This window comes from Gasterosteus aculeatus, chromosome 6 (assembly GCF_964276395.1).
Source record: "Gasterosteus aculeatus chromosome 6, fGasAcu3.hap1.1, whole genome shotgun sequence".
NCBI lineage: Eukaryota > Metazoa > Chordata > Actinopteri > Perciformes > Gasterosteidae > Gasterosteus > Gasterosteus aculeatus.
Genome location: NC_135693.1, coordinates 2,476,821 through 2,488,019, shown reverse-complemented (window position 1 = coordinate 2,488,019; position 11,199 = coordinate 2,476,821).

Below are 11,199 nucleotides of genomic sequence, written 5' to 3'. Positions count from 1 at the left end.
CAGTAAGCTCAGTAAAAAAATATGAGGTGTGTACGTCAGTAGTTTGAGTCATGTCCGTGTGGGTGCTTGATCCTGCAGGGTAGAGTGTGAACATAAATGGAACGCAAAGAGACCCAAACAAAAGATGCGGACGCTGGCCAGGGAAACCAGCGACCCCGGCAGGCAGCAACCAAGCGCTTTTATACCGCTGGAACCCCCCAGCTGCTCTCAATCAGGTTGATGGTATCCGACATGAACCAATAGGCAGGGCCGTCACACTTGCTAAGGCTGGAAATGAAATGTGGACTGAAGTTTTTGATAGTCCAGTTGTGGAATGTTATTTTTTCATCAGTTTCACTGAAACTATCATGGTTCACACTATTTTTGATTATGCAATTGCTTCCGTTAATTGAATGTCAAGCAGATAAATAAAATCCCATGTGTTCCAGTTTCATTCTATGTGGATTCTTGGTTTCCGCTGTAACTGACAACCTCTAATCAATGACACGGGCAGAAACAGGCCGGACACACAGCAGCGTCTCAACCGAGGCGCCCCAGCAGCCAATTACAATGTTTGGGAAAATAAATGAAATGACTAGCAAAATAGGTCAAATGAAGTGTTTCCCTGACACACTAAAGGACCTCCCTAATTGCTGGTCCCTGAAGGGACAAGAATACAAAAACAACAAAACCTTATATTGTATCGTCCAATGACGGGGGAAAGACGGAGAGCTGGGAATAGGCTGAGGGAGAAGAAAGGGAAACAGCATGGTTTGAGTAATTACATGTTTTGCCTCAATCGCCGGTGTGTGTACCGTCCGCCAATCAGCGTCAGCGAGTTCCACGGCTGGAGCAGCTGGCGGAGGAAGGAATCGAGCCGGCCATTGACTTTGTCTCAGCCGAGGGAGGAACATGGGGACAACAGATCCACCCGTGCTTTCAATCAAAGACTATATCTATATTCTATGTTGTTGTTTTATTCAGCGGTTCAAGGACTACCTCAACTCGAAGGGCAGCATCGATACAGAGGATATGTGAGAATCCCCAAAAAACATTACTCCATCTCAAGCAGGTTAACCACACCCTGACATTGTACTCCAAGATGAAATCCAAGATAACTCCAACATCCTCCCGCTGCCTTAGTCACGACGCAAAGAATCTCAACACCAGTGATTTGTTTATTGGATCTCCCCACAGATCATTTCCTGTTTCCACCCACCTTCCCCACCAGGATTAAATGTGCTGTTAAAATCAAATTAGAATGTAACTTCCTTTAGTAAGGGATGAATGAACGCATGGAAGATGGAAGGGAGTGAATCTGGTTAGAGAACCGCCACATTGACATTTCCTCCCGCTGGTCGGGGGGATTGGGAGCTGGAAATTGCCCCTCAGTGCTCAACGCTTAGTTCTAAGCTTTAATTAACAAGCAGCACACAAAAGGTGATGGACATTGGCCACAGTTCACAGCTCTCAGGTTTCAATCCCTCACTCGAGGAAGTGTGTGGGAAATGTGGCAGGTGTTGAAAGGGAAAACAAAAGAATGCATAAGCAGTGTGCCGTTGTGGTGAAATCACCAGCACAGACATTGTACTTTTCAAAGGGCAGGTTGATCCTCTTCTCCACCTGACCAACACCACCTCCGACGAGGGCTTAAAGGGAAACCCACCCTAACGCTCTCAAACATAACTGCTACTGTATCTTATGACTCAAAGTGAGAATCAAACGTCTTGACAATCAAACACTCGTCAATAGAGATTTGTCCACCCGCGATGGCTTGAGTACACCAGAATAAATTGCAGCTCTGAAAAATTACATTAAGTTAAATTGTCAAAGACATTATTGTTATATTAGTAAATCACAAACTTAAGTACATTTTATGCCTGTAATCCATAATAACAATGGGGATTACGTTGTATCCACGGATAGGTTACAGCTGGAGCTGAGCAGAACTAAGATATTTATGCCCACACTATTCAAACATTGTCTTCTAAAAATATACTAAAATTAATTTGGGCCAATATAAGAGATCTTTTAATCTTTTTGTAATTTCTTAAAACCTATTTGTTGTCTCCAATTAGGGATGTCTTTGCTCCCATGGAGGCTGCAAGGTCAACACGGGTCGAGACAGAAACAAACTCTGCTTTGGCAGATGCTCGAGGCTGCAAAACACTGCACTGTTCCTCGCAGTGCCAACAATGGATGTAGCTTTATCTTCAATGTTAGAAGAGCTGAATGGACCCTGAACAGCTGGTGTGGCATACACATCTTTCATTTCACTCAATTGAAATGGCCTCAATGTAAATAACTGACAAACTGGTGCACTTCAGATGTTACGTAACCTCTGGCTTTATTCACAACCACCATTACTGCACCACCTCACAAATTATTCGTTTTGAATACATTGCTTAACAGATTGAGTTTAAGAGGAACCTCTTCTCTATCATTTCCATGAATGATGACCCTGTTCCTGAACCAGGGTCTTTCACTATTTTACGCCACATCATTACAAAAACTGCCTAACTAATAACTATAATTCATTCGTCTGCCATTCTCCCTGATGATCATATTGATTCATTTTTGCGGTTTTATTTTTGTGAAGCTTATTCTATTGCTTTGTTGAAATATTTGATGTATTTCTTTCCATAGCATTTAAACGTATTCTTTGTTTGGTCTGCATGATTAGTGGCTTGTTCAAGTCACTTTAAAAATCTGAAATGCATACATTAAATCCCATGAGAGAAGTACAATCAATCAATTCAAGGTGATCTCTGTAATGAACTGACCTCTGTCATAAAAATGCCCTAAATTATAAGTAGCCCATATTTTCGGTAAAGGTCAAACATTTGAAGCAATCCATTGACGGAGAGTCAGCTCAAACTACAGCTCAAACCGAATAGTTTAAGAGGCGATGCATCATTTTCAGGAGCACAGTAAAGTAATATGAGCTTGTTTCATTATTCATTGTGTATGTACTGTACAGTATGTACTGACTAGCTGTACCACCTTTGTTGAATTTGATCTTTGTTTCACAATATGTTTTGAACACATCCATGTACGGTGAAGAGACCAAATTATTAAAAAATAATTTTTATGACAGAATGATTGAATCAGATTGAAGAACTTTTGTCGGAAGAAATACGAAAATATGACCACTTCTACAAGCCGTCATTGGCGGACTATAAGGACGCGCGGATGGCCTCTGATTCATGGAGGGAGATCTCCGCAAACGTCGGTTTGCCGGTCGAGGGGAACAAAGTTGTGGAGAAAAATACGGGACAAATTTGTGTCCGCGATGAAAAGCAACAGTGACGATGCACGGGGCAATAAAGTCTATGATAAATTAATAAACAAACCAACGACTTCCGCACAAAGACGTGACTCTCTTGGTCGTCTTCGACAAAAAACGTTACTCCACCTGTTCTGGCGGTGAATTGCACTGTAACACACGCAAGACTTTTAGAACCATGAATTGAAACGAGTGCGTCGATGCAGCTGCGCGTAAAGACGCAGACGCATGCGCCAGCCTTCAAATATGCATTTAGGGAAAAGAGGAGGCCGTATATCCTGTTCATTTACCTGCTCCAGTCAAGGCTTCCTTTATGTTTGCACAAATTGAAGAATTTATCACGTTGACATAATTGGTCAATGATAGAGATTTTAGTGACATTTCAAATACACCACTTGCTTCAACACTTGTCCTTCTACACAAACATAGATTTTCAAAGGGAAGGGCGAAAAAGATTAAATCTGAAAGGCACAACAAACGATTTACAACCAATTTTCCTTAACTGACATGTACGCCGAATATCATCTTTAAAATACAAAATGAACATACTATAACAAGATTCTGTGTATGAGTATGAGTTACAGAATATGGACATTCAAACAGTATTTTCTTCACTTAATTAATTTCTATTTGAACAACAATGACCATTCTCCTCACGTATGCATTACCTTTAGTCATAGTGTATGATTACACTGCTTGTATTCAAAACAAAAACCTTTTTAACCCAACCAAACCCTTCTTAGGTTAAAACCTACCAACTGCAAAGAGCCAAAGCCACTCATACTATGGTAAGATAGCCCTTTATGAATCCACATTTTGTCTTAATATCTGTTCATTGTACCTAAGCACAATCCTAGTGTGTCTTCTCCGTGTCTGTCCAGTTTCCGTGTTACTGTCAATTTTGCCCGCCAATTTTGAAAACCGTTGCCTGTGTGACTGATTCCCTGTGTACCGAAACCTTCTTCAGTAAAACCATATATTCTCCACCTGATTACGTCTTGCCTGAATCTGCTTTGCAGTCCTGCCCCTGTGGTTGGCAGTGGCCACGTGATTCAACAAACAAGGTACAAGGACCTTTGTCTTCTTTTGATAACCCAATGACTTTTATCTTCTGTCTTCCAAATGTTCATAACTGAACAAAAACTATAAACGTCACTTTTAATATTCCAAAAGATGAAGAGTCCAATATTTGAAATTACAAATCAACACAAGAATAAATGGCATTTTATTCTGACAATTTGAGAAATGCTCTGTCATTGGAAAAACACTGTTGGTAAATACATTACACACATTCTTACATCACATATTTAATAGCACTTACACAACCAAAATGCCGAAATGGTGCCAAACAAATTAATCCCCCTGATGTCCACCAAGTTTGACATCAGGATTGTATGGAAATTCCCTAGGGCCCCTTAGTTGTTCTCTCACTGCCTCAAGCTCAGTGACTGCTTCATGTTTCTCCAATGTTTCTCTTATGTCGTAGCTCTGAAACAAGAAAAAGTTGTGTTAAACACCATTCGTTCTAGTACTACGACACTATTTTCCTCTGAAGTAGTACATTGTTGTATGTGCTTTGAGGGCATTATTATTGTATTTTTTCAAACTGTTAAATAGCTCTTTGGCCCCAGACTCCGGTTGACTACCTTGATTAATTGAACGTTAAGCGTTAAACATGTTAAATTCCAATAACTGAAGTTGTTTGTGGAGTTACAGGCAGGAAGTGAGTTGACCAACATGCAATAGTGCAATCAGCCAAAACCCTTTCAGCAAGTCACCATCTTTCTGTATATTTTCTATATCAAAGTCAGCCAGTCAGGTATCCTCAAAGCCGCTTATCCTTCATACAGGATCGCAGGGGGGCTGGAGTCTATCCCAGCCAGCATTGGACAAGAGGTATGGGGTGCACCCTGGACTGGTCGCCAGTCAATCGCAGGGCTGATACAGAGACAAACAACCATTCACACTCACCTACGGGCAACTCAAGAGTCACCAATAAACCTAAACCAAGAGCGTGTCTTTAGACTGTGGGAGGAAGCCGGAGAGGACCCACAGCAACACGGGGAGAAGATGCAGACTCCACACAAAACGGTCACTGGACATTCTTCCTGAGAGGCAACAGTACTTACCACACCACCGTACCACCCTTTATATCAGAAAAGGATCCTCCTAATTGTTGGTCATATTGCTGGGGGGATTAGACCTAAAACCAGGAAATGAGAACATTTTTGTACATAACGTTCCTTTTCATCACAAGTCAGTGGGTTTTCTGAGGTGGTTTTGGCTACAGGCCTGAAATAAGTTAAACAGGGTTTCTGTCATGAAAGTGTAGTTTTTTCAGAAGAGACCTCAGGTCATAAAGGACTAACAGGTCACAGTGGGCTGTCGAAGTCCTGCTGTTACTTTGTAGAAGGATTAGTTACTGGAACAATGCCAACAATCCCACTACCATGTTTTCCTGTTCTATGTGTCTCGAACTATGATGTCATGCTGGTATTTGTATGACATACATATGCCGATAAGAGGATTTGGAGACAATTTGTACTTGAGATGTGGTTTGGCACTGTGGGGAGAAGCTCTTCGCGCTCGTCCTCCTTCTCTTAATCTATTCTCAGTGATGGTCACTGGAAGCAAAATCATGCTCTTGCTCGGAGCGGTTTTAGGAAATTAGGAAAAACAAAAACAAAGAGAACCATAAAAGGACATTCGCATGTGATTGTCAATGCTCATTATATTCAAGAAAATCCTAGCCACTGGCCCGGTAAACCGCTTACACCATATCCAAACAAACAGAAGGTAGGTGTTATTTGTGATACGCTGACAAACGCCTTTTATCGGGTGGAATTTTCTATCTAGAGAACATAGCTATGTGTGTATGTTTGCATACATTTTTGCACAACGGAATACTGTAGCTTCTCATTGAGCAGTGCCACGTGTACAAGATTCCGCTGGTCATCTTTTTTTTCCAATCAAGGCTAGGCTAAGCTAGCTGCTAGACTACTTCCATCTCAACATCTAACGTCACCCTGCGCGGCACACAGTCTGCAGAGGACCCCCACTGTGTCCCTAAAAGGCCGTGGTTTGAAAACATTCTGGCTAAATGTGGAGAGATTGTTGGCACTTCAAACACAGCCTTTAAATTATGGCAAGTTAAGAGTGGACAGCAGGAAGAGTGGCCAGTTCAACATGTTCTGTCTCCAAGATGATCAAATGTGTGTAGTTTTGTGTTTACAAGAACATTAACAATTAAACAACAGTGTCTAAACTACACGCTATCCCCAGTGATTACTTACTTACAATGTTGTTTTTAATGAATGTTTGTATTTCTTGTAACAACAACAACAACATTCCTTAATCAACATTAATCAAGATGAATTTCAAAATGTGTGATAAATTTATTGACCACCCTAGTATTTTTTAGACTTCCGTAAAAGGTGTGAAAGGCAGTGTCCACGCCCCTGGGCATGTGACTTCTCCTGGTGCGTTCAATGTAACTCGGATTTTGAATGTCTCTCGGTCAATATTAGTTGATTACATTACCTTAGATACATAGGTGTGCATTGGTATTATTTTAATGATTACAGTTCCGAAATTAGAGTGGTGTTACACTATTCTCATTTATTTATTGATTAGTTTCAGAATCATGGCTGTATCTTGGTGTACACTAAATGCATTTTATTAATTGGTCTAATATATGAACCGGGGGGGGGGGTCGGTAACTTTATAACAATCGATAGTATTTTTAAAATATCTATTCTGCACTGTGTGGTTGTCTGAGACCCTTGATTGACAGTGGGTACGTCAGCGGCCGAGGTTCTTCTTAAAAACTAAAAGTGTGTTGCCAACAACGGCACCTAGGTAAAAGCCCTAGGAACTCGAAATAATTACAAAACGAAAGGTTCGTTTGTTTGGAGGGGAGCAGTAAAACAATGACCCAAGAGGAGACAGGGGCGGAAATACGACTAAAAGAATATTTATTTTAATACAAAAGATTAAAATATATAAAAGGGATCTAAAATAGTCCGTCCAGGCTCATCACCACAGGAGGAGCCTGCGCGTCCCTGGTCCACTGGTTCGGACGTCTGACTGCCAGTTACCCTCGGCTGCTGCTGCTTCTGGTGGTGGTGGTGGTGGTGGTGGTGGTGCTGCTGCTGCTGCTGCTGCTGCTGCATCCGCTGCTGGTGGTGCGTCTGCTGCTACTGGTGGTGGTGGTGGTGGTGGTGGTGCTGCTGCTGCTGCTGCTGCTGCTGCTGCATCCGCTGCTGGTGGTGCGTCTGCTGCTACTGGTGGTGGTGGTGGTGGTGCCTCTGTTTCTGCCTTTCTTTCCCTGCTGCTTCTGCCTGCTTCTCTCGTTTCTCCACTGCCAGTGTCCCGTCTTCCTGCTTAAAAAGACAAAGTTCCGCCCCTGGCCTTTCCACATATGCCACTAATTGCTAATTTGTTGGGGACGATTGTCAATTGAGGACACAATTCAAACAAAACCCAAAGCACACGATAGATTGTCCTACATGCAATCACAAATCAACAAGTCGTAAAACATGCTATCACAAATCAACAAGTCATAAAACATGCAATCACAAATCAATAAAATATGCAATCAATCAAATATGTAATCAATTAAGCATGCAATCAATTGTCCCCAATCCTCCACCCCGTGACATAGTCCCGCACTTAAAATGTAGGCAGTCCCTGCCACTGGACAAGCCTAATGTCGATATCGGCTTGGTGGTAGTCCACGGGTAGCTCGTGCCGACCGGCGGAGCGCATTGTCCCCAATCGTCCACCCCGTGACAGGTATCCCTTTGAAGCCTCAGCAGATTCCATTTGTGGGATCTCTTTTGAAACATCATCATAAAAAATGATGAATAAATAAAAAAGTATTTGTAATGTCCATGTCCTGCAGTATTCAAACAGCAAATGATATGCCCTCATGTCGTCCCAGTGTGCTGATTGCAGCTGCCTCCCGTTTGTACCCGCCTGTGTCTCGTTGACCTGCCATGCTCTTGGGTCCTAAAGAGGCTCCTTGGTGTTTGTTGGAGTTTGTTGGTTGGTCTTGTACCGGCTGTCAAGGGAGCCGGCACCCTTGTCTCAAGTCTAGTTTTGGATTAAATGTTTTTTTGGGGATTCCGTCTGACCCTCTTATGTTCTTGCCTTAACAATCAATCAGTCAATCAATTAAAAGTCAACACTGATGAGATTGTACAGAAAAGGTTGTACACACCGGTGCTAGGAATCAATGTTTCAAAGATTTGAGTGGAAAATAATTTCACAACAACCCAGCCATGATGATAACACTGTGGTGTAGATCGTTTTACTCAAGGGGATGAATACACTCAAAAGATTGCATTGTGCAGCCACATGAACAACACACAATTTATGGCATACTGCCATAACTAAAAGATGACATGTATCCGAGAAATTGACATCTTACAGCTCCTTCATTTCCAAACCTGTGTAGAGACACAGGCGTGATTTGTATGAAGGCAGTGGAAAACAGGCACAGAAATGAGAAAGCAAATGAGATGTTGATTTCCCCTTTTCTCTGGCTCTACAATCAGTCATAATGGCAGGACGCATGCGACAGCAATGATAAGGTGTGAAAAAGCAGACCTCGGAAGGGAGGCACAAGCAGTGAATATCTCTCCTTTTAGGTGTAATCGTGGTTCTTTGAAGTGACATGTATTTGCATCTATTTCTATGCTATCAAGTTTTGCGATTAGCACTTCTAACAGCTGGTGTCCACTATGAAATTATTTGCAAGTTGATCAGCCCTACACAACGGATACATACTGAAGTGCCACAATATTGTACCCTTTCTAAAAGTTCCATCATGAGAATGGCCATGATTTACCATTGATAAGTAAATCTTAAATTAAGCCGATGGGAAGGAGATAGTTGCATTCCTGAATGTTTTTTAATCTAAAAGGGAGAAGAATGCCTGGAGGGCAGACACAGGGAGAGAGAAGCCCGCCATAAAAAACATGTATAAATGCCATCCTTGTGGGACCAGATTGCAGCAATTCCAGACTGCACACCCTGAAATGCAATCAATAATACATAACATAGAATCACATTCGTTTGATAATAATCTACAATTTCTGATTTACATGTCAGATGACAAACTCCAATAAATCACGGCTGACATAGCATCAGGCCAGCACATTGATGGTCACACATGGCATCTTCATCCTTCTGCTGAGGACTTATCCTCACCCTCCCTGCAAGTCCCACTTGCTTATTCTCCCTGCTATAGGAGCAAACATGTTTTATCTGAGGGCAAGAAGAAGAAGCAAGCTTTTAGCGCGTATATTACGAAGAACAAATGGATTAATTCCTGCTGTTCAGACCAGAAGTGGGGTTTTCTCCTTTGTCTTTGTGGCCCCACCCTGATTCATTATATCTTGAAAATCTCAAGGAAGATGTGACAAACAGCAACAAGTGTGTTTCATATTTTGGATACTCTGTCAAGGTCTGTGTTTATGTTCATTTTGGAAATATATATTTTTTGGAACAATGGCTTTATGGCTACCAGACCATTCAGATACATATTTGCACCATTCTGCTTTTCTGTATTATTTATAACAAAATGGTCTTGCTCCCACTTCTGGATCAAGGTCAGTAATGATTTTTTTTCCATGTTTCTAAAATTATAGTTGGTTGAAGGTCTAATTTAGTCTGTCAAGATTGGGTCAGTGGAACTCATTTTAGTCAACTTTGAACTTGTAATGTCATCTCTTAGGCCACTTAATACTGTAATGGTCTGACATGCTAAGGTATTGAAAAAGTAGGGAGCCATGACATTCCTAGTCACTCTTCTCTTCTCACTGAACATAAACCATATACAGAGACAAATTCACCTTCAATCAAGTTAGATTGCAGCTTGAGATGCATACACTTGTAGTGCTATATAACAGCAATGGCCAACTTTGAATCGTGATTCAATTTGAAATTAGCAAACTCAAAAAGGAAAAGCGCAGGCCTGGAAGTTGACCTTCATCCTAATTCTCCCTCAGCCTGCCTCCCACTGGCCCAAATCTGGTCCAACCAGGTGGACTGAAAGGGCTTTGTCCAGAAATTAAATGAGAAATGATTACAGCTCGACACCAGAGGCCTGCAAAATCACTACGTGCCAAGCTCCCCCACTCTCAATCACAAATCCCATTTTAGCAAGGTCTCCCAAAAAGTGTGCTCTGAATCCAATGTCATTTTAGAACCAAACATTTTATAGGGACAGAAGGAGAGGGAAGACCGCCAGAGGGCTTTTTATTGCAATGTACAAATAGAACGTGTCATAGTTCCAGCTCCAGTTCCAGGAATACACTCAGTGTCTTAAATAGCTGATTAGATGTTTTAGTATCGTTATTATTCAGCCAAAGGTGTTCCAAATCAAAATATTCTACACCTATGATTCTATTATTAACTTGTTGTATAAGACATTATATATCTATATATTAAAAGACAATTATTTTTGTTGATATATTGAACTTTATTTCAACTCAAATCCAGGCTTATGTAGAAAATGTAAGGAACACCTCCTCAAGTTCATCCAGATGGCAGCAGCTCGACTGGCCTTCAACCAATTAAAACATTGGTACTTGCGTACCATGCGGTGAACAGATCAGGTCCAGTCTACATCGAGGACATGGTCAAACTCTGCGTCCCTGCCCACTCACTCCGCACCTACTTGTTGCTCCCTGCCAGAGTGCTAAACACTCAACAACATCCTGACTGTTTGCTGTGGCTCCTAAATGGTGGAATGAATTCTCCAATGACATCAGGACAGCAGAAAGCGTAGACAGCTTCTGATGCAAACTTAAACATGCAGCTCTACGGAATATACATGGACTAGTTCTACTACTTCTTCTAACTACTTCTTATAGTGCAATATATTGCACTAAAATCAATTGCGATCAAAAATAGTCATTTTCTGATTT